The 26,215-nt window shown below is 39.0% G+C and overlaps 1 long non-coding RNA gene across 1 annotated transcript in view; it reads right to left on the reverse strand.

Moving 5' to 3' along the window:
• Positions 1-25,707, reverse strand: part of LOC136843157 (uncharacterized) — a 61,929-nt gene extending 36,222 nt beyond the window's left edge. The window contains exons 1-2 of the long non-coding RNA XR_010854470.1: positions 25,234-25,707; positions 5,076-5,212 (exon numbers count right to left, since the gene is read on the reverse strand). This is a non-coding gene — a long non-coding RNA (uncharacterized lncRNA). The remainder of the gene's footprint in view (positions 1-5,075; positions 5,213-25,233) is intronic.
• Positions 25,708-26,215: the final 508 nt, after the last annotated feature.

The raw sequence follows: 26,215 nt of genomic DNA on the forward strand, positions 1-26,215 counted from the left end.
TGTGACCTAAAATCAGATACTTAATGACAAAGAACAAGGCCAATGTGAAGGGTTCAGTTCTTCAAAAAACACAAAAAGGAACAGACAATTATTCAATAAGCCGAAATACATCAGTTAATTACAAACGGCCAGCTTCAAAAAATAATTTGTTGGATCCCAGCCCATGTAGGTATTGAGGTCCGTAGTGACCTGAAACCAGATAAAGCTGCAAAGATTCCAAGCTTGTTCTCCTTCTTTCAACTACTATGAAAGCACCCATATCAGAAATATCTGAGGAAGAAATTAAACTCTTAATTTATAGGGATTGGCAAAATGATTGGAAAATATCTTCCAAGAAAAGACAAACTAAAACAAAATTAAGAAGATGTTAAAAATGAAACCCCGTTTCTTCTGCACCTAAAAAACAAACTTTGCCTGGTAATCAATGATGTTACAATTGGTCACTGGACTCAGAATAGATCGCAAAAATCACTCCAGACTCACAGCAAAGGTCATCCAGAGTGATGTCAAATATCCTGCAGTGCACAAACCCTTGGAATAAGGGAGGAGTCTTGGAAAGATGTAACATCCAGAAACAATCAAACACATCTTGAGATTGAAAAATGTCCCAGATCTGGCAATCATGAAAGAAACTGACTTCATTTACAAAATAAATCAATGTCCCAACTGAGGCTATATTTCTCAGCAGAAGAGACTTTACAACACCTTTCAATTAATCAATATCATTCTTTTGCTAAAAAAAATTAAATTGATTTTTTTTGTTAAAATATAATCTCCCCCTTTTTTTTTGTTTTTATCTTTCTTAAAAACAATTGTTTTTTTCTGAACATTCCCCCTTTTTCCATTATTTATTTATTTAGTTAACTACTTAATTTTTTATGTTTTCGGACTCAATTTCCCCTTCATTCTTTTCCCTAGCCCAAAATGAAGAACACCTAAAATGAGTTCAGAGGTCTTTGCATGCAAACAAAGGATTTTATTTTATAAATTACGTAACTGTTTTAAAACATAACCATAATAATTAAAATGACCAAAAAAAAAAAAACAAACACTAAAAAACTGGTTGAATTACTGTTCAATCGCTTGTTTTCATTTATACCTCCAAGTTCCCGGGCTTCAACTCGAATGTCTGTAGTCACCACAAACAAGGAAGAGAGCAAATAATTTAATCAATAAGGGATAACTCATCTTTTCATTTTCTATAAATGTTTAACTGTGCCAGCTAATACATCAGTCTGGGCATAAAATAGCAGACTTATATACAGTAATACTGTTAACAAGTCCTGTTTTTAGATAGTGCATTGTCAAACAAAGTGACACCTCAATCTTCTGTCTTCATTTGTCCCTGGCTGGACAGAATGGAGGAAAAGGATCCACACTTCGTTCATGAGATATTGTTCTACTGATGACAACTGCCCTTGCATCATGATCTTTAACTTTTGCACCCACACTTTATGAGGTCAATTTCCTCCACTTGAGAGCTGGTAGATTAAACAAGATCCCTGGAGAAGAAATGAAAACCTGGCATTTTGTCCATAAAGTTGTGCTGGGGAGAGGATGTTTTTAATCAAGCTTTTCTCCAAATTATAGAAAACTGCCCTTTAATTTTCTGCACCTCATGCGTGCAATGTAGGCATTACCCAAGGATCTTTCGTTCCTTCACCCCTGGCTGTAACTAGCATTCATTCCTCCTTTACTGTACCTAAAATATCAGATTCTCTTTCTTCCATCATGAAACCCTCGAACAATTGATTCATAGGGTGCAACTGAAGGGTTTTCCTTCCCATTACACTGTTCAAACTTAATAATTTCTGAACAGAATGGCCTTATCCCCATTCAATATGCCTGTCCTTGGTAATGCATGCAAAGTGAGAAGGTCATACTCTCTTCACAGTGGCCAGTGGCCATTTTGAGAAAAATGTAGTTTTCTTATTAAATATATTTGAAGAAGTCCATTAGATTCCTGGTCTCGAAAACGTCACCTGATAACCACTTCTAACTGTACCACATCTAGATTCAAAAAATCTCCTCCTAGTCTAGATCAGCTGTCATTTTGGAACGCCCATCTTGGATTTCAGGTTCAGAAAAAATATCCTGATTTTTTTAGAAATGTTCTTACAAAATCAGGACTTTTTACTGTTTAACAAAAAAATAAACACAAAATTACAAATATGCCTACTATACTGAACAATCTTGTTTTCCAGGCCAACAACCATATCACTTGTATACATTAAAAGTCAGACACAATAGGTCTTGGATCGCTACAGATCCCATCAACAGCAACTTGTGCTGCCACCTGTAACAAAATTTGAAGTAGACCTAAAACATATCCACCCACTCTAAGATTCTGAAGTTTATAAATAAGTGCCTTGTGATTTACTAAATTGAAAGCAGCACTAAAATCTATTTGAATTACTCTGCACTCAAAACCCTAATCAGTCAAGATTCTCTTGCAAATGCCATGTCAAGCATAAAAGAACACCACAGGTACCTAACTGCTTTCTATATGCATATTGATTACAAGCAAACAAAATCCTTTAGATTCAACATACTTACATAGTGGCTTAAAAATAAGTTTTTCAGTAACTTTGGAGAGCACAGGGAGAATAGAAACTGGCCTGTAGTTACTGCAGCCTGCAGTAACTACATGGCAATCTTTGGAAAAGGCACTGTTTTGCTAAGCTTGCGCTCATCCACAAAGATACTACATTGACATAAAAATTTATAGAACCTACTAAACTTAGGAGACAACACACTAGAAACCTTTAAAAAAAAAAAAAACAAAGGAAAGAAACCAGCAGGATCTTCTCAACCCTAGCTATCAAAATTATCCAAAATTTTCTTAACATCCTTAGAGTGAAATGCAAATTTTGTTAGAATAGGTTCAGGATGACAAGTATAAGTGAGAAGGAAACCCTTACCTGACTGCTTAGATTTAAAAGCTCGATGAAGTAGTTCAGCCTTTTCCTTAGGGCCAGGAACCAATATAACATCATCTGTTAGTGGTGGAGAAATGGAAGATAAGCCTGACCCAAAGATAGATAATAGCAATTTGGTCCACCACAGATGAGGCTGAGTAATTCCTTCAAGTTTCCTCTAAGGAATTATTGTAATTTCTTTCAGCTATATGATAATTCTATTCGCAGCAAGGCGAGACTCATCAATGTTGTTATTTTCATGTGAACGATTTGGTCTCCATGTGTTGGATTTGGTCTGTTTGTCATGATAAGCTCTTTTACATGTATCATCAAACCATGGCTGGTCATTTGTCCTGAATTTAATAACCTTTCTAGGGACATACCTTACTAAAATAGCCATCAACATTTCATTTAACTTCTTGGAATCTGGATGTGATATACCATCTAAAATATTAAGGGTCTGACATGCTTCAATAATGCGATCCCAACTGGCTCTAGACTTCAGCCAAACCATTTTTCCAGTAGTGGAATTAGGAATATACTGATTGACAGATATGTCCATCTCAGTGGCGCAGTGACTGGAAGTCCCTATGTACTCACAGACCTTGGACTTCACAGTAGCTGGGACGCCTGTGAATGTAAGGTCTAATCTACCAGAAATATGTGAGGGTTCCTAAAGTAGCTGGACAAAATCGAAAGATACACAGAGCTCAAGAGTAAACCGACCATAAAAATCAACAGAACAACAAATAACAAATGAATAATGCAATCAACAAGAACAGCCATATTTAATTGTCATTTTGGATTTAAACAGCAAAATTTCATTGTAGAACTTATAAAATAAAAACTAATTTCATGTGTCATTGTTTTTCTGAATAAACTGTCCGGACTTGGTGTATACAGCAAATCTGGTATGGGATGGATAAAACCATGGGATTAAAAATTCACCCTATGCCTTGTTACTACTGTGTCAGATAAAAACATCAAATCACAGTATAGCTCTGGAGATCAAGAAAATTTTACCTTAATCTCCGAATATTTGAGCATAGTATAATGAGTAGCAGGCACAGGGTTCAGCCCAATGTCTCCCTAAAGAATTAAAATTAACAACATGAAATTAGTAGCAAAACTAATATATAGACTCATAACAACAGCAACATAAAATTCAACAGAACAATAAACAATAATAATGCAATCAACAACAACAGTATTTACATTATTTACGAAAATTACATTGTAAGTATAAGTAAACCTAAGCATGTGTCATTGAAAAAAACTACTGGAAGCAACTGGTTGATGGATCTAGAATTTATGAAAAGCCTAGAAAGAAAAGATTAGGTAAAGAAGACGGCATTTTCCTGATAATCCACCAAGCAACTTTGCTCTCTCATCAGCCTGTCCAACACACTTTTTGAAAAAACAGGAAAGTGAAAAAAAAAAAAAAAAAAAAAAAAAAAAAAAAAAAGGAAAAATCTATTCATGGATGGTATAATGGATTTTTATTCAAAAAGCTATTTCTTGGATAAACAGTCCACATTATCTTGATAATGTGGACTGTTTGTCCAAGAAAGCTTGTAACTTTTATAAAAATATATCCTTTTAGTAATTCTACTAATGCATTGTATGTGATATTAATATATATATATATATATATATATATATATATATATCTATATGTACATTCTCACTGAGCTTGAGGATGGATTAAATATTAAAACAAGAATAATATTGGCCATTATATATAAATGGTATATATATATTATATATATATATATATATATATAATCTTGAATTTTATATATAAAACAAACAATATAAATACACACACACACACATATATATATATATATATATATATATATATATATATATATATATATATATATATATATATATATATATATGTGTGTGTGTGTTGTGTGTGTGTTTTGGGGTTCAAGATAATTTGCATAATATACAAACCTGAAGTAGTTTATATGGGTATCACTTCGGCAACAGGTGGTCTGTCAGCATTTTCACCAGATGTAACAGAGTGTTGGGACCTTTCTTTAAAAAAAGTGGGATGCCAAATCTTAAAAACTTAATCATAGAATTTTCTTGAAAATAATCTCATTATGTTTCCCACACCCATATTACTGAAAATGAAAAAATACTTACCTGAACTTAATCTGACATGATAGTTAACCACCGACCCAAGAGGGATGAGGGACCCGCCCATTCAGTCGACTGTCTTGTGTTACTTTTTTCATCGGCTATCTAGTGGACTGTCTTGTGCCGCTTTTTTCATCGGCTATCTAGAAAAATAAGGGCTTGGTTAGAAGTGATATTTTGATAAAAGGCTTCGGTTTTATATACGTAGGAAAAATTCCAATTATCCTGAATGTGCAATCTGTTTCAACCGAAAATGCCAGCTTATCGGTCACGTATGTGAGCAAGGGACGAATGATATCTGGAACCACCTGCATAGCCTGGTATATTTTGTGATGTCGAGGCTGAAAGGGCCCTGTGTCAAAATTAACTCTTTTTTTTTTTCCTAACTCTAGGAAAATACTGAATAACACAGGTTTCCCGTGAGAACGACAGAGATAAAAGGTGTTTTAAAATTCCTAGTTGAAATAGCAATGCGCTTCTATGCACCTTTCTAGAGAGATCTGTCACTTCTGCCAAAATGTCGTCTCTGCATTGGACTGATGGACAGGGTTTAGCCTTTCAGCATATGTCCCCTCACGCATGAAAACCTTTCACATTTAGCCAAAGGGGATCATTTAGATGACACGTAGAGCTGGTTTTATTTAATCGGGTGACAATCATAAAAAAATAGACGTTTTCTAACGTGGCCCATACTTTATCGGGATGAGAGTTGCATTCGCACTCAACCGAGAGAAAATGATGGAAGTTACAGTCACACTCATCCTTTAATTGCCAAAACAATGATGAAATATCACTGTTATAAATTTCTGTAGCCTCACAGCTGAATGGTACACATCGTGTCCATTTCTTTTCCGTAACCTTTCAAATCTAGTTCACACGAAGGCTCCATATTCTATCATAAGTTTACTATGGGATAAAGTCAAATTTGAGAGAGAGAGAGAGAGAGAGAGAGAGAGAGAGAGAGAGAGAGAGAGAGAGAGAGAGAGAGAGAGAGAGGTTGATTCTATTACTAACCCCTCTTCAGGTTCAGTCAACATGGATTAATGAGTATCAACAAAGGAATGACAATGTATACAATAAAAGAACATTAATGATTTCTAATATGCATGGTGCTTTGATAAAGCACCATATATATTAGCCCTTGGCCAAGACTCACCGATCTGGGAAAGTATTTCATTTACATACATTCTGTGTATGCTTAGGAACCTCTTGCAGATCAAGTGGAAAAAACCCGGGCTATCGCATAACACTGCAGTGTTCTTGCTTATTTAAAATAATCTACTTTGGCTGACCACCCCGACATAATACAGATACGTCTGTCATTTTGATAACACTATATCGATCGTTAGGAGGAAACAGAGTTGAATTTGTGCACGAATCCGAGACATTTTCATTATTTTCAGTGTAGGTATTGGTTTCTTCTAAAACACTGCTAAATTGATTACCAAACCATAAACATTTTGCATAGTATAATGCAGTATTTTGGGCAGATAATCACGCATGAATACAAAACTTAATATACAGCAGTTTGCTGGCAATATAGCAATTAATTTTATCTCATTTCAGAACAGCTTTAACATTTGTTCTACTAATGGATAACCTTTCAGTATTCGAGGCGCCCGGAGGCAGAAGATATCGAGGGGTTATTTTCGTGGCAATGCAATCGATTGTGATATTCATAACTCAAGAAAATGCACGAAAAGACGGAGTAAAGCAACCGACTACTTGTGCGTGATGGAAGCGATGCACATAATTTGGCCTCTATATGCATTAGTGTTCTCTCTCCTCCAGAGACGTAAGTTGTATATAAGATAAAAACCGAAAACGTGCTTATTAATATGAAGGACGAAAGGATAACGACTATGCACGCGCCCTAAGTACTGACCATCACCTCTCCCCCCCCCATTTGATAATCCATGCGCCTTAAAGAAAGCGCAGATGTTTACTCTGTTGATGATCAAGAACTATATTTATGACTAATGTCACTTCGCAGCAAAGAAACTTGTAAACATTAGAGTATTCTCCGACTCATCAAAAATTCTATGCTAATAGATGAAGCAGTAAAAGCGTGTAACTAATGGAGTCTGGTATATACGAGTGCTACACCAAGTACAAAAATTACCATTAGGGGCAAAAAATGACAGGCAGCATCGATCATTTCCCACGAGCGAGGCCAGTGGGAAAATAAAAGGAAATTAAAAGGTAAACGTAGAATGTTATGCTAATGATCTTACTAATGAGAGCTGGACGAGGGGAAAGCTCCCCTCTTTTTTTGTGCGAGTGTATACCGGCGTTGCATGTCAATAACACGTGACAAAGAGGCAAGGGCACGCGCGCCGGTTTCCTCCAGGCACGCTTTACCTTCCCATGGAGGCAGTCATGCGGATACTGACATCCATGATCCATGGGTCTGTTTTGAGCGAGTGGCTGGAATAAAAGAGAGAGAGAGAGAGAGAGAGAGAGAGAGAGAGAGAGAGAGAGAGAGAGAGAGAGCTCTGCATGTCGTCTTGGAGAATAATGACAAAGCAAGGCAGTCATGCACATGCTTTCGTTCTTTTATTAACCGAGCTCTTTGCGGCATTCACATGACGGATCCAAAGACTGCTTTTTTTCTTTTTTTATTTTACGGGGCCTATCAATTAACACTATCGCTAGCGCTTTCTTTATGTGAAGTCTTGTAATTAGTCTTGTTCGTGCGATGTACACAATTTCGGACAGAAGCTGCTGTTTGTGGCAAGTTTCGTTCCACCTGCAAAACGCCTTTTTCTTTTGTCGCCTTCTGTTATCACGTTCTATCTCCTTCACGGACGTCTACTTTTCTATATATCGAGGTACAGAATGGCCACATACTTTACGCGGTACTTTAACATGTTAGTCATTCCATTTCCATGATTTCATTCTGTCCTGACTGTTACCGTAATACTTATATAGTCCTCACCCTTTTTTCTGCAAAAACGGTTTAATTGTACTTTTCACTTGAAAATTTTATTAGCTAGCCGATACTAGAAACTGCAGACTTTTGACCCTGGTAAAGGAGAAATCAGGAATAACCGGGTTAAAGAGGGCATCTGCTGACGGGAGGTTAGGCATAAGCTATAAGTATTGGCTCCAGCCCCGAAATGTCTTTCAGCATTGATTACCAAGATATTCGCGTCCACTGAACCAACTTTAGTGGCGAACGTCACCTCTTGTCTTCTCTCTTTCATCTCCCCTTTTGGGACTCACCTGTTAAGCAACGCTTTCATCGAAATCAATTATCTACCATGAATGGAGTCTGGAATGGCTCATATTTCCTGATAGTCAAGAGAAGCTGTGGAAATTCAGTGTGGATGGTTGAAGAATGGATGTCGTTGGTTTGAATAGTCATTTGGAAGTAGAGATGCCAGATGATGATAGGATGAGGGAAAAAATAAGTTACCGATCAGATACGGCAAGGGAGGAATTTCTGTGAGTGGATTATCAAGCCAATGTCCATCATTTGAGTGACGGGTGGATACTGAATGAGAATGAGAGAGCTGGTCAAAGCTGCAGCATATGTGAAATATAAAAAAGGGCTGGGATACTGAAAAAAAGTGGACACACTTAGATGCAGTAAAGAGGTTAGCATAAAGAGAAAGATGGATTAGATTTAAGCTGGCCACGTGGAAAGAATGGAAGACGAACGACTAGAGAAAAGAGGTCAATTACATGTTAAGAGAGGAAGATTAAGACGGAAACCGAAAATTATTGGCAGGATGTGGTGGTACGGGTGACAGAATTAAAGTTACTAGTACATTAAAACAGTACACTAAATAGTACGAGCGCAAAATACTGCAAGATTAGTAAAATACCTTACCATTGTGTGTATGGTGAGGAAAGGTCAATGCGTGAGCAATATGCAGGGTTACTGCACAGGGGTTTAAATTTATCTTTCGTCCAGTATTTATGGAATGGACGTAGTAGTGACTGTTGTTTTGGGATTTCTTTAGAACGACCCTATAAATAAAAAAAATATAAGAAAAATAAACAAAAAAACAAAAAATTAACAAAAAATGAAGGCTAAATGAAAATAAAAAAAAATCATATGAAATATAAAATGAATAAAAACAACTACAAAATCATGTATATATATATATATATATATATATATATATATATATATATATATATATATATATATATATATATATATATATATATTATAAGAACTAATAATATTTTACAATAACTGAGAAGTGAATATGACCAGAATTAGGGCCTGCTTTGGGCCAGGTCATCAGTATCACTGGAATTAATTTCAAATACGGTTTACCTTCTTGCAACTGTAAATACAAAGACGCGGAGATGTTAGATAAACTCAAGAAATAATAAGAGAACAAAACCGATAGTCTGATCCAGCAAATTTTACCATCCCAAAAGAGGTTTTCGAATAAAACTGATTTTTTCTCTGGGGGGAGGTATCAGGTGAACAGAAGTTAATTTATTGTTTGAGGTGCCTAATCTCTTCCACTGGTTTAGTCGGAAATTTGTTGGCTATCTGGGGCAGAATTCAAACTATGGCTGAAATTCTTTGTATTTCTAATTTCATGACACATTAATTAGAATGACTCTGTATCCAAATTATTTTGTTCTAGATCCCGAAGTACCAAATCAGTCTTCGCATCTAGACCTAATCTCTTGTATGCCTTCTATAGTATTGCCAGTTTCATGACACCCAAAAAAAGTAATTTATGTTCCAGTGACCTCGGAAACAGTTGTGATGATCATTAATGACCCTCTAAAAAGGTAAAAATAGTGAATAATTTGTGTCTTCAAAATTATTCGCAAACGGGGGAAGGCGAATAAAGGGCATAAGGGTGAAGATGCCTTGCCTCGTGTGGAAAGACCCCAAGACCACATCTGCACTCAGGCGGACAGCACTAACCATGCTCGACAAAGGCGATTCCGGATTCTAAGCACTCACATACTGGTCAAAGATTCCTCAAATGCTATTTGCCCTTCTTCCAAGGCCCCTGCGGGATCTTTCCACTTCTGGATTGTCTGATGTCTTCATAATTCGTTCAATTGTGATTATCTTTCTATCACCACTCAGTCGATAATGAAGATAATTAAGATAATAATGATTCACTCAGATGAAGATAACCGTTAGGAAATCAATAACGGCTTTGAGGACAGGTATAATGATCATAATGGAAGATATTAATAAACCACTTGCATTTCTCAGAGTCTCGTTGCTTGACCTTTAAGCCGTTCCAAAACACTGAAAAATGTTTCAGTGGAATGCAAAAGAAAGGGATAAACAACTAAAGTGGGCATTTTATCCTTCCATGTCCCTTTTAAGAAACTGGAAAAGTAATAAAAATCCGGAATTATTTTTCTCTTAGGCCCATACAAAATTAAGGTTACAGGAGTATGCTGTCAATAAAATTCCTCTTCCCCATGTTTTGATAATTATATTCGGAGGAATGTACACAGTGAGGATAAAAAACGAACGGGAGCTAATTGTTCCATCTCCATATCATCTCTTGGGAAAATGAATAGAGGTCTTTCACCGAAAAATAACGGGAGCTTGAATGGCTTTTCCAGAGAGAGAGAGAGAGAGAGAGAGAGAGAGAGAGAGAGAGAGAGAGAGAGAGAGAGAGAGAGAGAGAGAGAGAGAGAATTTTTTTGCAACTGATGCTTGAAGTGTGACTCACTAAAGGGCGATTTTTCTTTTCTCTTGTAAACAAATATATGGAGCCTTCTTTAAATGATTCTTAAAACGCACAAAATGTTGATTTCGGCTTATGTTTTTTTTTTTTTAAGCAAAAAGAGAAAGAGAAAGTCAATCTTTTGAAAGGATGCTTGATAATGACTCATAGTGTTGATTTTAAGAGAGAGAGAGAGAGAGAGAGAGAGAGAGAGAGAGAGAGAGAGAGAGAGAGAGAGAGAGAGAGAGAGAGAGAGAGAGAAATTATTTTTGCAAATGATGCTTGAAGTGTGACTCACACAATGTCGATTTTTTCTTTCTCCTATAAACAGATATATGCAATTTTAAAAAAATGATCCCTGAAACGCAGAAAATGTTGATTCTGTCTTCCTGTTTTTCAGGCAGGAAGAGAAAGACAGAAAGTCTATCTTTTGAGAGGATGCTTGGCGGGTGACTCATAAAATGTTGATTTTCCAAGAGAGAGAGAGAGAGAGAGAGAGAGAGAGAGAGAGAGAGAGAGAGAGAGAGAGAGAGAGAGAGAGAGAATTTGAAATTCCCAAAGCTGAAACATCCTTCCTGAAGGACCGACGATGTTGTTTCGTGACCTACGAAAATAGAGGAACCATTCTGCGTAGTCATGATGGGGTTGGTGCCGTGTCTACTGCCGTCGCAGCTGATGGTGGCGGTGGTGCTGCTGCTGCTGCAGCGGTGTGATCAATAAAGTGAGGCGGTCAGAGAGAGAGAGAGAGAGAGAGAGAGAGAGAGAGAGAGAGAGACTGACTGTCTGGCATGGAGGCTACTCTTGTCTGCTGTGTGTGTCCCTTCTACTGGCCATGACCGGCGTTTTGTTTCTGCAAAAGCTTACTGGGTAGTTTTAAAATGCTGGATGGTTATGAGACTAGGGTAAGCGGACTGAATCATCATGCCGGTTCAGACACAGTACGAGAGGAAACGAGGAGAAATGGGCGTGTCTTCAAGTCACATGTCTGCATTTTGGGCTTGATCTTTTCTGTGTAGCGTGGGTGATGACAAGGAACGTTATTCGTTTAAAAAGTAGACATATCACTGGTAACGGTATCATTAGTCAATATTTTAAAAATGGCAACATTACAAACGGATATCAATTACTGCTGTAACGCTTCCTTCATATTTTCACAGGATTAGAGCTAAAGCATATGTAAATGTAATCAATTCCGCGAGATAAGAATTAACTGAAAAAGATTTGGAAACTGTACTGGCGACAAATCAAGTTCAAGCGTCCAACTCTTTCAGAAGACCTTGACCCCAAACTTTTTGACCCTGGGTTTGTATTTGTTTTCTGCTTAAAAGATAGAAATTACATTAAACACACGAGCACTAAGTCTGTGTCTACATCTGCAGTAGAGTTACGGATGCAATATTAAATGGACTGTTTCTAGTTACTTAATTATGAAACAAACTACTCAAAAGAGACAGTCTGTTTAAATATTTCCTTATTGTAATTCCCCGTGAGGTAGATTTCCTTTGTTTCAATTCTTTTCTGTGCATAACGAGCAAAATGTCAAAAATCCATGGGAAATGGATGAAACCCGGAGATATAATACAAGCTCTACTATCAGCATTAAAAAAAAGAACAAGAGAAATACTGAAGGACCAAACATTCTCACTGGACTCTCCAGGTAACCGAAGATAATTCCATTTAACATGCCAAAAGCCTTGTTGTTTTGCAGAGATACCCTTGGTGAGAAGGGCAGAATCACCTCCTTACGACATAGTTGGACGTCTAAAAAAATTTTTAGAATAGAAATTGAAGGCAAGACAAACATGATGAGAAGATCAAGGCACTACTTATAAACTTAAAATTTCTCTGTAAAGGAATATGAAAGGATGTTCATAAAGACTTATTTACGAAGGGTAATTAGACAGACGGCTGAGATACCATTAACGGACACGACGATAATAATTTAACCTTAAATAAAATAAAAACTACTGAGGCTACAGGGGTGCAATTTGGTATATTTGATGACTGGAGGGTGGATGATCAACACATCAATTTGCAGCCCTCTACCCTCAGTCGTTTTTAAGATCTGAGGGTGGACGGACAGACAAAGCCGGCACAATTGTTTCCTTTTACAGAAAACTAAAACTAAAACAGATCCATAACGTACCAATTAGAGATGCCAAAGATATCATAGTCCTTGGATTCTGGTAGAGATAGCGGATATGAAAGTGAACAAGACAAAAGACAACAAACTCCACAGAAGCTGAGAGTGTCTTGCTTACTTTTCTCTTGAGGGCTTTGGCGACTTGGGTAAGGTCCATTAGGAGAGATGGCCGATGCCTTTATACCTATTGTGATTAAATGACATATCCCAGGAGGAAACGATAGCTTCTGGCTGATCGTACTCTTTGTTGTAGTAGTCAGGCATTGTCCTTCGAATGGCCTCTCTCTTGAAGTAAACACTAAAATATTTGTTGGACTGAAAGCACCGTATTGACGTGAGACGACTGGAGACTTTGAGATTTGCCTTGCCTTCGTATCTCGTCTTGCTCTTCTGGTCTTGTCTTATCCTGCTTCGTCCGCTTTCCCAACCACATGCTGCTACTTACATGTTCTTGAAAACTCTGGCATACATACACACACACACACACACACACACACACACACACACACACACACACACACAGAGTAGACTTTACCTAATCTTGGTAATTTCAACCAGGAAATATCTCAAACAGATTATGTAAAACGTCTTAAAAAAATCATACTAACAAACTTTGAAACACACAAAAAATACCAAAATCTCACTAACACCTTACTATATCAATATTTTCTAAATAACAAGCATTCATATGAAGTTAATATATTTAACTCAAATTCCAGAACATTGGGAGTAAAACGAGAGTTCATTTCTTCTCAAAACTTACACATAGAAACCATGATAGGGAAAAAAAAAATATAAATAATCCAGCTTTCAATTTACACTTTGGTAACACACGCCCCCACTGAATAAAAATTATATCAATTCTTGTTTCAATTCAGTCTGCTCAGGTAATCTGCACTCGCCTTGCAGCTCTACTGTTTCAATCTTGCTTAGCTATATCTGGATGTAAGCAAGTGGCTTGCAGTCTGTCTGTAATGAATTTTACCCCATACAGGTACAGATGAAATCTCTAATTGCAAATACGCCTGTATTATTGCTAGGCATCACCTTTCAGTCTTGCAGTAGTTACTCTCGTTCTTTTCGATTTTCCTGCTTCCATAAGCAATTGGAAGTATACCCTCTGCAAACTCTTGCAGAAGTATGTTTCAAACACTTCATCCATCATGATGATAGTCGTTTTGATGTCTGGTACTCATGAGAACGGTGTATTTCCTGAAGTCTGCTTCAGTTCATGAAAATGCCTTTTGCTGAAGTCCCTTCCACTCCAACTTGTTTGGTTTTCCCCTTCTTCTCCAGGTTGGTCAAAGATGTTCCAAGACTTGCATAGTTGTTCACAAACTTCCTGTACTATAGTCTGTCAATCCTAGGAATGACTCCACTTGTGTATTGGTCATTCTTCATCCAACCGGTTTCACTTCATCTGTGGAGATCTTATTACAGTTGACCTTGTGTCCAAGGAATTCCATTTCACTATGCATGATGTAACTCTTGGAAGGTAGTATAATAAGGCTTCCCTCGCTCTCTGGAGTAGGTTCTTGAGTTCCTCAGTGTGTTCTTGCCATGATGCTATATAAATTTACATATCGTCCACAAAATGATCTGTGTTCATAGCTCCAGCTAATATATATTCCTCATCACTCTATTGCAACAGATCCTATTAAACTGGTAACAGCCACTAAAAATTTTGAAAGCTGTCATTTTATTTCTTTCTTCCTTTTTTCTTTCAACTTTAGCTACAAATCCTTATGGAAAGATTCAACATGCTATACACCAAAGAGGTCTCCCAAGAAAAATCAGCCTGCAGAAAGAGACAAGGTATATGAAAAGATGATAACTGAGTAAATATGACATTTTTATAATAAAATAAGGTTTTATATATACTTACCAAGTAAGTACATAGCTATAGTTTCTACTTTAAATGGCAGCTTAAGAACTGAAAATTCGCGGTAGCGCTCTTTTGTTTTGGTGCAAGTAAATGCCCCGCCCACTTTCGGGGAAGAATAGGTACAACGTAACTGAAGTGAAGAGCACAGTTCATTTATGCCCTATGTCCACGTGCCGGGAAGAAGATCGGGCTCTGTTCATGTAATTACTTGGTAAGTATATATAAAACCTTATTGTATTATAAAAATGTCATTTTTATATACGAAACTTACCAAGTAATTACATAGCTGAATCCCAAATTGATAGGAGGTGGGAAGAATGGACATGTTCTACTCAAAAACATTATAAAGGAATGTATTTGAAATAGAAAAGAAAAGCTAGCATTGTGGTAATGCTTGTTGTAACCTTACCTGGGGAGATAGCAAGAGCAGGAAGATACTGACTCTTGGTCGTTGCTCATCTTGACCTGTAGGGACATTACTGGTAGTGTCAGGACTGCCCCTACTTCAGTGGGAGCTTTGTGGTCAGGGAGTGCTTCTATGACTCGACAAAGCTTAAACAAAACAATTGCCCTTGCCCTGGGCACAAAATAGACATCGACTAATACACGACCATAAAACTATATTACCTGCATACCATTTAAAAAACATATATTACCCATTCATTAAAAATGAAGACTGGAGGGTATTCCAGGTACTAGGTACCCCCGGCTGCCCAAAAACTCAACAACTTTAATCAAGGCTAGGGGACAGAGAAATAGGAGGATCACTCCTACCCCTCATTCCCTAGTGCTACGCCAGCCGTGGAGAACGGACCCAGTGTAATGTAGTCCTTGAACACAGTTTCAATGCCACATAGATAATAGCTGGCGAAGACCGAGCGACACTTCCAATAAGTCGATTGGATTATGGTAGCTATAGAGAGATTGTGTTAAAAAGCCAACGAAGTGGCTACTGCCCATACCTCATGTGCTTTTACCTTTAACAATGGTAAATTGTTCTCCTGAATTCCCAAGTGAGACTCTACAATAATGTCTCTCAAAAAGAAAGAGATAGCATTCTTGGAGAGAGGACATAATGGGTTCTTGACAGAACACCAGAGGTTACGAAAATCCCCTCTGATATTCTTGGGTCTCAATGTAAAATCTTAATGCTCTCACTGGGCATGATACTCTCTCTTGTTCCGATGGTCCTACCAGTTCTGCAAGACTCTGGATGGAAAAAGAATGAGGCCAAGGGTTATACGGGTACTTGTTTTTGCCTAAGAAGCCTAAAATATATAAGCAAATAGCTGTCTCTTGCGAAAAACCAACTTGTTTGTCCAGGGCTTGCAACTCGCTGACTCTTTTCACTGTGGCTAAAGCAATTAAGAAAAGTGTCTTTCTAGACAGATCCCTCAAGGAGGGCATCTGCATAGGTTCAGGAGGAGGGCCTGACAACCAGTGTAGGACTAAGTCTAGATTCCAAGACACTGGCTTCTGAGACTCCCATTTCCTGGTGTCAAAAGACTTGACTAAGTTTGAAATGTCCGGGTCTGAGGAAATGTTCACACCACTATGCTTGAATACTGAGTTCAGTATGGATCTGTAACCCTTCATCGCAGACGTCAAAAGGCCTGTCGAAGATCTTCGGTAAAGTAAAAATTCAGCTAGCTGGGCTACAGAGGTAGAAGAAGAAGAGATGCTATGTTCTTTCCACCATCTCCTAAAAACTGCCCTCTTAGCCTGGTAGACCTTTGAAGAAGAGTCGCGCCTACATTTTGCAATAGCATTCGCAACTTCTCTTGAAAATTCTTTTGCTCTAACAAGCTTCCTGACAGTTTAAAGCCTGTCAGAGCGAGAGTGGACAAACCTTATGATATCTGTTGAAGTGAAGTTGTCCGAGAAGATCTTTCCTCTGTGGGAGGAGCCGCAGAAAGTCCAACAGAAGTTCTAGAGGGTCTGGAAACCACTCCGAAGCCAAAAAGGAGCTACTAGGATCATTGATGCATGGTGAGAAATCTTGATTTTGTTGATCAAGTCTCTTACTAGACTGAATGGAGGGAAGGCATACATTTCCAAGTGTGACCAATCCTGAAGTATTGCATCCGTTATCCAAGCCTGAGGGTCCAGCGCCGGAGAGCAATACGGGGGAGGCGATGGTTCCTGGACATTGTAAACCAGTCTATCCATGGTGTTCCCAACCGTTTCCACAGGTCGGTGCAGTTTCCTCTCTTGAAGGGACCACTTTCTTGACACTTCCAATCGTCCTAGTGTTGTTCCCCAATCTAGGTCCGCTGCATTGGAAAACAATGAGAGGTTCGGGTTCGGATGAGATAGGGACTTTCCTCAGTGGAACCTTCCTTCTATGAGCCACCACTGAAGATCTTTTATTTCCTGTGTGATGGGGAATACAAAGGACTCTGGAAGAATGTTCTTGTTCCAACTGGCCTTCAAAACAAACTGCAAAGGCCTTGCATGCAGTATCCCCAAAGGAACAAACATCTCTTTGGAGGAGAGAGTCCCTAGCAGGCTCATCCAGTCGTTGGCCAAGCAGGTCTGAAGATTCAGAAAATGACGGAATTTTCGGGTGCATGATTGTATTCTCTTCTCTGATGGAAAAACCTGAAAAGCCCAAGAGTCTATCTTCATCCCCAAATAGACTATCGTCTGAGAAGGGACTAGTTGGGACTTTTCCTGGTTGATTAAAATGCCCAACTCCTGGGTTAATTGTAGGGTTTTGAGAAGGTCCTCTGTGCACTTCTGGGATGATGATCATAGGAGCCAGTCATCCAGATATACACAAACTTTCACGTCAATTGGGATGATGATTGTAGGAGCCAGTCATCCAGATATACACAAACTTTCACATCCATTAGCCCTGGTGAAGACTTGAGGGGCTGTTGACAACCCGAAGCATAGACCCCAAAATTGGAAAACTTTGCCCTGCAAGACGAATCTCAAGAATTTCCTGGAATCCCGGTGTATTGGGTATGAAAGTAAGCATCTCTCATGTCTCTGGGAAATTGCAGTGAGAAGTGAGCTCTTCGTCTGCATCCTGAACTTCGTGGTTTGGACGAAGAAGGTCAGACCTCTTACATCCAGGACCAGTCTCCAATGCCTGGAGGTTTTGGGGACTACAAAGAGGCAGTTGCAAAACCCCTCCGATGACAAGTTTTCTACCTCCTCTATAGCTCTCTTGTGGAGAAGAGCTGTGACTACCTTTAAGAGGGCCGAAAATCTCTCGGAGCCTACCGAGTGCACCTTTAAGACGATGGGCACAGGTAACAAAGGTAGACTATCTTTGAAGGGAATCGCATATCCTTCCTTGAGAACCCATAGTACCCATGGTTCTATCGATCTGGCCTCCCGCTGTCCCCAAAAGTGTGGGAGTCTGGTGTCCACAGGTAGACAGAGGACCAAAGTCTTACTTGCTGAAGACTGGTCTAGAAGAGGCCTTCTTGCTGATAGGGCGAACTGATCTGGGATTCATGCATGGGCGTGAGGAAGCTCTTCCTCTGTTACCTCGAAAGGGCCGTGGCTGGAGAGGAGAGAAAGGCCGAGGATTAAATGAAACAGCAGGTGTTCAGTTAGACTCCATCGTTCACTTAAATGACTGTGCAAGCAAGTCATGAGTAGCCTTTGCAATTCCATAGCTACCCGCTCTTAATGTCGCTCGAGGAAAAGGACTGGTACTGTCCAGGGGAGCGAAAAGAAGAGCAAATCTTTGGGACAGTGTCACTACTTTAGTGGTGAAAGAACATCACGTCTCTTTTCTTCAGCATACATGACGAAAAAAGAGCAGCTATCCCCTGTGCCCCATCTCGAATCCCTTGCCCGCACACGACAGGACTCTGAGCCAGTCTGCTGCAAAGTTCTATTGTAGGGAAGAACAATCCTCAATTTTCTTGGTTAACGCACCCACCGTCCAGTCAAGGACACTGATGATCTTGAATACTTTTGTACAGAATACATACCTCCTTTTGAAAAGCCGAGAAGGAAGAGAACAAAATACAGCTTTGCCCAACTCCCTCTTCTCAGACAGCCAAGGGTCGATCCCCAACAACACTTCCTTGGACGAGATAGCCTCTGCTGAAGATACAGTGGAAAATGCCATATCCTGCTGCAGTTCCTCTGGTTTTGAAGACGAGGGTTTCTTCACCAGTTCCAGGACGTTGGTGAATGAGAAGCAAAGAAGAGTCTTGGGGTGCTGATGTACTTGCAGACTTCATGCAATCAGCTACAGGTGAAGAGGATACAGCCTTGGGGATCTGTGACACAGAAGGCGCCGAAACAGGTTGACCTGCAGCAATAGGGATGTCTGAATCTGAAGCCTCAGACTCGTATCCCAATGCTGGAGAGCTGGGCACCAATGGGATGTCGGGAGCTACAGCGCGAACTGAACTGCATTGTACCTATTCTTCCCCGAAAGTGGGCGGGGCACTTACTGCACCAAAACAAAAGAGCACTACAGCGAATTTTCAATTCTTAAGCTGCTGTTTAAAGTAGAAACTATAACTATGTAATTGCTTGGTAAATTTCATATATGAATATGAGGAAATAGAAAATAAAACTGATACACCTGAAATTCAGGAGACATCAAGCAGAGAGCAGGAATGAATTTGTTCCTTGCTTAAATATTTGGGGATCAGAAGATTCCAAAACTACACTAAGCAACCATTCCAAATTTTAGTAACAACCAAGATCAAACTCCTAGCAAACTGAGTAGTATTAAACCTGACACAAAGAAACAACACACTTTTTGCAGCAGCAGCCTGTCTAGTGTTGCAAGCAAAAATAGCTAAGTCAAGTATAGAAGAGTGCAGAGGATGTTTGTAGTTGTAATATAATTTATGCAACAAATATAATGAACACACTTTATGTCTATGTCGTAAGTCAACATTAAGAGTTGGCAAAATAAACATGACTGATGACATAACTCCATCAAAGAGCTTGAGATGAGAGTCAGTATCCAAAGACCAACAGGAGAACAGTACTTCAAACAAAGAAGAAAAGTTAAAACATCATGAAACATCTGAAAATATTTCCGCAAGATACCAACTGTTCTAGAAACAATGGAAGCAATCTTATGTACAAGCTTCTCAAAAATTAGTTTCTTATCGAAAGTTATGGCTAAAATCTTAAAAGACTTGCCGACTTATAAAACTGTACCATTTACTCGTAAATGTAAATCAGGATGCAAAAGCAAGTGTTCTGGATAACTAGCTTCCATACTTTGAGTTTTTGAAGGGTTGAGTTTCATGCCCCAGTGCCTACTCCACACATGAATATGTGTCAGATTTCTATTCAAGGACTCTGCAACCACAAACTAAGGCACAGAGAAGGCACAACAGCTAGAAGAGTGGCATCACTGGCATTTGTTCTCCAGACCTCTCCACATGTCATTGGTTCAGATAATGTCCAAGAATACTTCCCTGGGAAACACCAGAAATGACATTACCAAAGCTACTATACATGCCATCAATACAGACTCTTTGGGTTCTGCCCATTAAAAATTTATTTAAAACATTGATAAAAGATCTACCAATTCCTATAATCTTGACTTGTAGATAAATGCTTCATGATTCACACAGTCAAAGGTGGCACCAAAATCTAGACTGACCATGCATGCCTCTACACCCTCATCACAAGTACTAAGGCCTTTATCAAATCCAGACTGTAATGCTGGCAGCAGGTTATTATCTTCAACAAACTTTTGATGCTTCTTTCAGTGGGGTTTGCCAATATCCCTTGCTTAAGTTTACCTATGGAGAAAAATTTGTTAAGTTTTACATCATGGCCTTGGATCTCCAATCAGTTTGTTGTAAAACTTGATCATGGTACTTAGCGGAGAGTAATCTACACAGAAACTGTTTCATCCATCCTTCTTCCTCAACATCATTTTTGGTGAACTGTATGCAGAAGTTACCCTTTCAATGTTCCCATTTGTAGCATCACCTCAACCTCTTCCTAGATTAGTTTCTTCACAGCATATGGCAAAGGATACATTTTTACTCTGACTGGCTGCTCAGTTGTCACTTCAAGACAATGTTATCCAAATGAATTCTTTCCTGGATTGCTGGTTAAGCTGCCTTAATATTCACTTAGCAACTACAATGCCTGAGTCTTCTGCTGCCTGCTTGGGTCACTGAGAATAGTGGCATCTTGGTATATACATTCTTCTCCCCATGGTTGAAGTTCCAACCAGTCTCATCTGGAATAACCTGGTCCCTGTCAGATTATTTCTCAATGACAGTGGCATTCAGATATCTCTCTTCATCGATGACAATTGCTGCTGCTTCATTTACTGTACTTCCTACCACTGTAGTCAGTCAGGATGTTTCAATGCAGACTTCAGTTTTCAGCAAGCATCTACTTAGAAGTTCAAACAATCAGCATGCCCCCACCCACCACTTCAAATAGCCCTATCCACTGCAACATCAGCTTGTTTGCTTCCAATTATAATAATAGTAACACTTTCTGTCCCACCTTTTACTATCTGTGACCCTCTTGTCGTAGTGATGCTTCTGGCATCCTTGTGCCACATATAAATGCTCCCTGGCCAATCAACAGGTCTCTTTCAAGTGATTCAACAGTTCCAGCACATATTGGAAGGTAACGTGTACTTCATCCTCACAGTCCATGATTCATCAAGAGCATCAGTCCTCTCACTTTCCTTCCACGCTGTAGTTTGTACAATGAAAATCAAGTGCTTGACTAGGGTACGTCTCTATATGCAAAGATGACTGCTGGTAGATACCAATCCCAATCCTTTGGTCTCTCCTGACACATCGTCTTCAGCATAAACTTCAGCGCACTGTTGATCCTTTCACCCAAGCCATTACTTATTAGGTTATAGGGCATCATGAACAATTGCTTTGAGCTCACCGGTAGGCTCATCATCATTTCAGAAGCAAACTTGGTACTGTAACTTAGTTGCAATGAACTTCCTTAGAGAATCCTACTCTGCTGGAAACTTCAAGTAGTTTCTCTGCTACACATATTGTTTCTGTTTTAGGGAGTACAACTGTCTGGATATCTTGTAGCAAAGTCCTATTGCCCCTCTCCAACACTGGCAATGTAAGTCCAGGTCTCCCACTACTTTCTTGAATTGCTCCTGTATCAATGGCATCTTCCCTAATGATATTTTGCTACTGCATCCCCTCAGTAGTCTTCTGACAAATGGCACGGGAGCTGCAAAGTCTGGTGACATCTGGAACCATCTTGGGAACTGCTGGTTATAATTATGGTCAACAGTCTTCTAACTACAAGATAACCACTGACAATGAACTCACAGGCCAACTTTACTACTTGGGTACAAAATATCTCCAACCCTAGGATTTGCTGCATTCTTCAGCTACCTTGATCTGGAGAACATGAAATACTGTATGCCATTAATAACCTTTAACTTCAGTTACTTTACCCTTGATCTTGCATTCTGTGTTAGTTTTGGCTCTTGTCCATTGCCTGGCTAAACTGGGATCCTTCTGCTTGGCTTCTTGTATCTGCTCTGCTCCTATTTGTGGATGCTAGAAGCTACTGCCAGTGGTTTGATGCTAAGTTTCTGTCGCTAGATTTGGGTTCTGGTCACAACCACTGCTGTCTTGGCACCATTGTTTTCCAGATCCATTCCTACCTCACTTTCTTCTGGTTTGTCCTTTTGGTCATCTGTTCCTACAAGTTTCTCAACCATCTCAGCTTCAGCTTTAATCATTTCTTCACGGGCCTTTATAACTGGAATGTGTCTGAAAATAACTTTTATCTTGTAGCACAGTTGCTTTCTCCTTGCCTACATAAACTTCACTAACCAGTAAATTAGAGTGCCTCTTCCCTTGCTCCTCTGATCTGCAGGTTTCTAGCACAACAGGTAATGCAGCTCCATCTGCCAGCTTTAGCTTGCCACTTTTTATGTAGTCTTCCAACCTAGCTATATCGACACTTTCACAAATCTTAATAGTAGTCACCTCCCTTGGTTCTTCCACTACTTTTGCTTAAACTTCTGCTGGTTCTTATGCCTAACAAGCATACAGTTTCTGACTAAGTTTGCTGGCATGTGAAACACAAAGCAAAAACCTTGATCCCTGTCCATCTGCTTCTGCTCAGCATTCTTGCAGTCTTTGGGTTTCTGGATACTCCTGCTAGACCACTGCATTGGGTTCTGTTGTTCCACTAAGCTAGTACTGCTCAGCAAGCTTCACCCTCTCACCAATGTCCTCTGGTACTGTTCCCCTGGGGAACAGTGCCATCTTGGTCAAACTGGTTTTGACAAACTGTTCCTTGGTGAGCAAATCTGCTAAATCGCTGAACTCTTTTCTGCATTCACCCATTTCAATCCACTTGCTGAAATATTTCTTTATCCTAGCTACAAAGTGATTTGCAGTCTCACCCTAACCTGGTTCAGTCTCATGGAATTTCTTCCTAAATCCTTCTCCAGTCATCTCATATCTCCTCTAAGTGCTCTTATGAGGCTTTATACCTATATAAGCTCTTTGTTGGGTGAGTCGGTAGAACTGCGGACTGTCACTCGATGGGCCGCAGTTCAATTCCCTGGCCGGCTGATGAAGAGTTAGAGGAATTTATTTCTGGTGACAGAAATTAATTTCTCGCTATAATGTGGTTCGGATTCCACAATAAGCTCTAGGTCCCGTTGCTAAGTAACCAATTGGTTCTTAGCCACGTAAAATAAGTCTAACCCTTCGGGCCAGCCCTAGGAGAGCTGTTAATCAGCTCAGTGGTCTGGTAAAACTAAGGTATACTTAACTTATACCTGGTATGATTACATGAAGTATATGCAATTATAAAAAAAAATTATTTGTAACCTTTAACAACGACGTATCCCTTAAAAGTAACAACAGAGGGCTTATAAAACTGTTGTAAAAGCATAGGATGCCATTTTGATTGCGTGGACAGTGTGTGCATCACAGGATAACATCTGCATGCTTTCCTATGTAGAACACTAACCTTTAAATTGCCAGTGACCTATCCCATGAATAACTTAACATGTTCAAGTGAAATATAATTCAAATGCCAAATAAAAAGCTATACAGTATAATGTTAACTAAATATTTTGTTGTCATTATATAGCTTTTTATGTGGCATATGAATTATATAAAAAGCTATATAATGACTTCACTAAACACTTACTAAACACTCACTAAACCCTAAAAACTCACGAAACATTCACTAAACACTTACTCATTAAGCATTCTGAATAAAAAAAAAATTCACAACCACACTAAACCCCGTTCAATTTGCGCAGTTACCAAACCTTTAAAGGTGGCCACAAGGCTCTGCAGTGCCACCCTGGTGGAAGACCACCGAACTAAGTAGTACTGGTATACAGATAGCATCTCCAGATACAGGTGTATACCCTCTATGGGAAAAACCAAAATAAGTACTTTATGCACTACCATGACCTACAAACCCACCTAACCCAACATATGATGCTGTATGCCTATCACAATCTACCTTTGTAAAATAAGGACAGGAATATTTATTAACCTTATATGAGTAAGTAAAATTTTACTTTAAACTATTATCGTATTTGGACTTGAAAATATGATTTTTTAATGTTTTATTGAGTGCTTTGAATGTTCCTGACATTCATTATGTTTGCAAATGAGAACTTTTAATGATTGTGGACCCCCCCAACAACTCTTATAACCTTCAATTAGGGCACAGTGAAAAAGCTGGTTTTTGGGTGAAGAAAAACACAAAACAAGTAGCATACAAGGATCGACTTGATTTAACTCCACCTGGGATGGCTTTGTCCCTCCTGGACCCCCACCTAACTTAATCTAGGATGCCAGGTCTTTAACTTGCCCTAGGGTTCCTACCTAGCCTAACCTTGGGGCCTGTGTCCTAAACTAACCCTAGACTCCCCTGCCTAACCTAACCAAGTGGCCTGGTCCTTAACCTAAGTGGTGAATCTATGTCTCCTTGAATACCCCACCTGACCTAAACTAGGATGCCTGGTCCTTTCCTAGGCATAGGACCCTCACCTAACCTAACATACAGAACTGCAAATGAATAATAAGGCTGTGACCTAACTACATCTAACTTAACGTAACCTATGGCACCAGGTTCTTCCTCTAGTGCATGATACTACTTTAAAAACATTCCATAAACTTGCCTTAGTCTGAATAACAACTATCAGTGGGTTTAACGTCCCTGTATTTTTTTCCTTTTGTATTTTCCATCACCCAAAATCCCCATTTTCCTACCGTGGTCCCCTGAATTGTGGGATATGGATATAAGGGTGGGGGTCCACATCTCTAAAAATACTTATTTAACAATGAAACGAATGTTAGTAAAGTTCAAAGCAGCATTAAAACATTCAATATTTTCAAAATCAATATTTGAGAATGGCCTAAAGTGAAATGATACCTACATTAAGAATGGCCTAAAGTGAAATAATACCTATGTGATTAACGTTTGAATAAATAGGCTAATTGCAAAATTTCTGAACAAAACACGGCTTAGTAACTTTACCTTAAACTGTAGGTTGTGCAAGGAGGACTGCTTCAAGGAAGGGGTGGTTTGTGACCTGGCTCTTTGATACAAAGTTTATAATAATAAACTCAGTATCTAGGGATTGGGCTTTTAACGTCCTGCCGCCTTCTTTCAGCTGTGTTTGTATGGGCATGTACGCCAGGATCTACAAAATGCACATTAGGGTATGACTACTGTTTAAAACCCTCCAGATTCGGACAATCCTACGCACGTCAGTAACCTGAAACAGTAGTCGTGTTAGCCTCTATTTTCTTTAATCACTCTCAGAAGCGTGTCACGATTCCTTGTCTATGGTAACGAGAGCCAGGAAAAATCCCTCGATTCCCTGTAAATACTGAGCGAAACCCAAACTGTCATTTATTACACGGCCCTCATTACATTAGCGTTTGTCAAACTTGCACTCGTCAATTCAAACTGTTTTACTGTGGCCGTCAGTTTTCTTGTTGTAGCGCAAAGCCCATGTTATCCACTCCCAACAAAATAAATACCCATCGTTCGCTGGCTTAATTTAAGTTCTGATTTAGCTACTTTATACGAAAACCATTCTTGAACACAAAGTACCATGAACTTTAAATTAGTGCCTGTGTCAAGTTTAAAATTGGGTATGACAGTCGGGGGGTTGTGTGCAGCCAAAAGTTACATAACATTTTCAGATTTTTTCCTTTGTTTCTATGGCAAAGATGTAAATGTAGAAGGACGAAAGAGAGAGAGTAAAGATTCTGCAATAGACTTTTATTATATATTAGTAATAGTGAGAATATGGTATTTATTTTTTTTTGCATAATTATATTGAAAAATATTACAAACTCAACCACCTTGTTTGCACTTCAACATTTTGTACTATATGTATTACATGACACAGAATATCACAAACTCATTCCTTTTCTGCGCTCCGACATTCTCTACTTTATTACACATAAGTAAGAATTAATCCTCTTCTAAACATGGCATAAGAGAACAT

The sequence above is a fragment of the Macrobrachium rosenbergii genome, chromosome 11 (genome assembly GCF_040412425.1).
Source record: "Macrobrachium rosenbergii isolate ZJJX-2024 chromosome 11, ASM4041242v1, whole genome shotgun sequence".
NCBI classification, from domain to species: Eukaryota; Metazoa; Arthropoda; class Malacostraca; order Decapoda; family Palaemonidae; genus Macrobrachium; species Macrobrachium rosenbergii.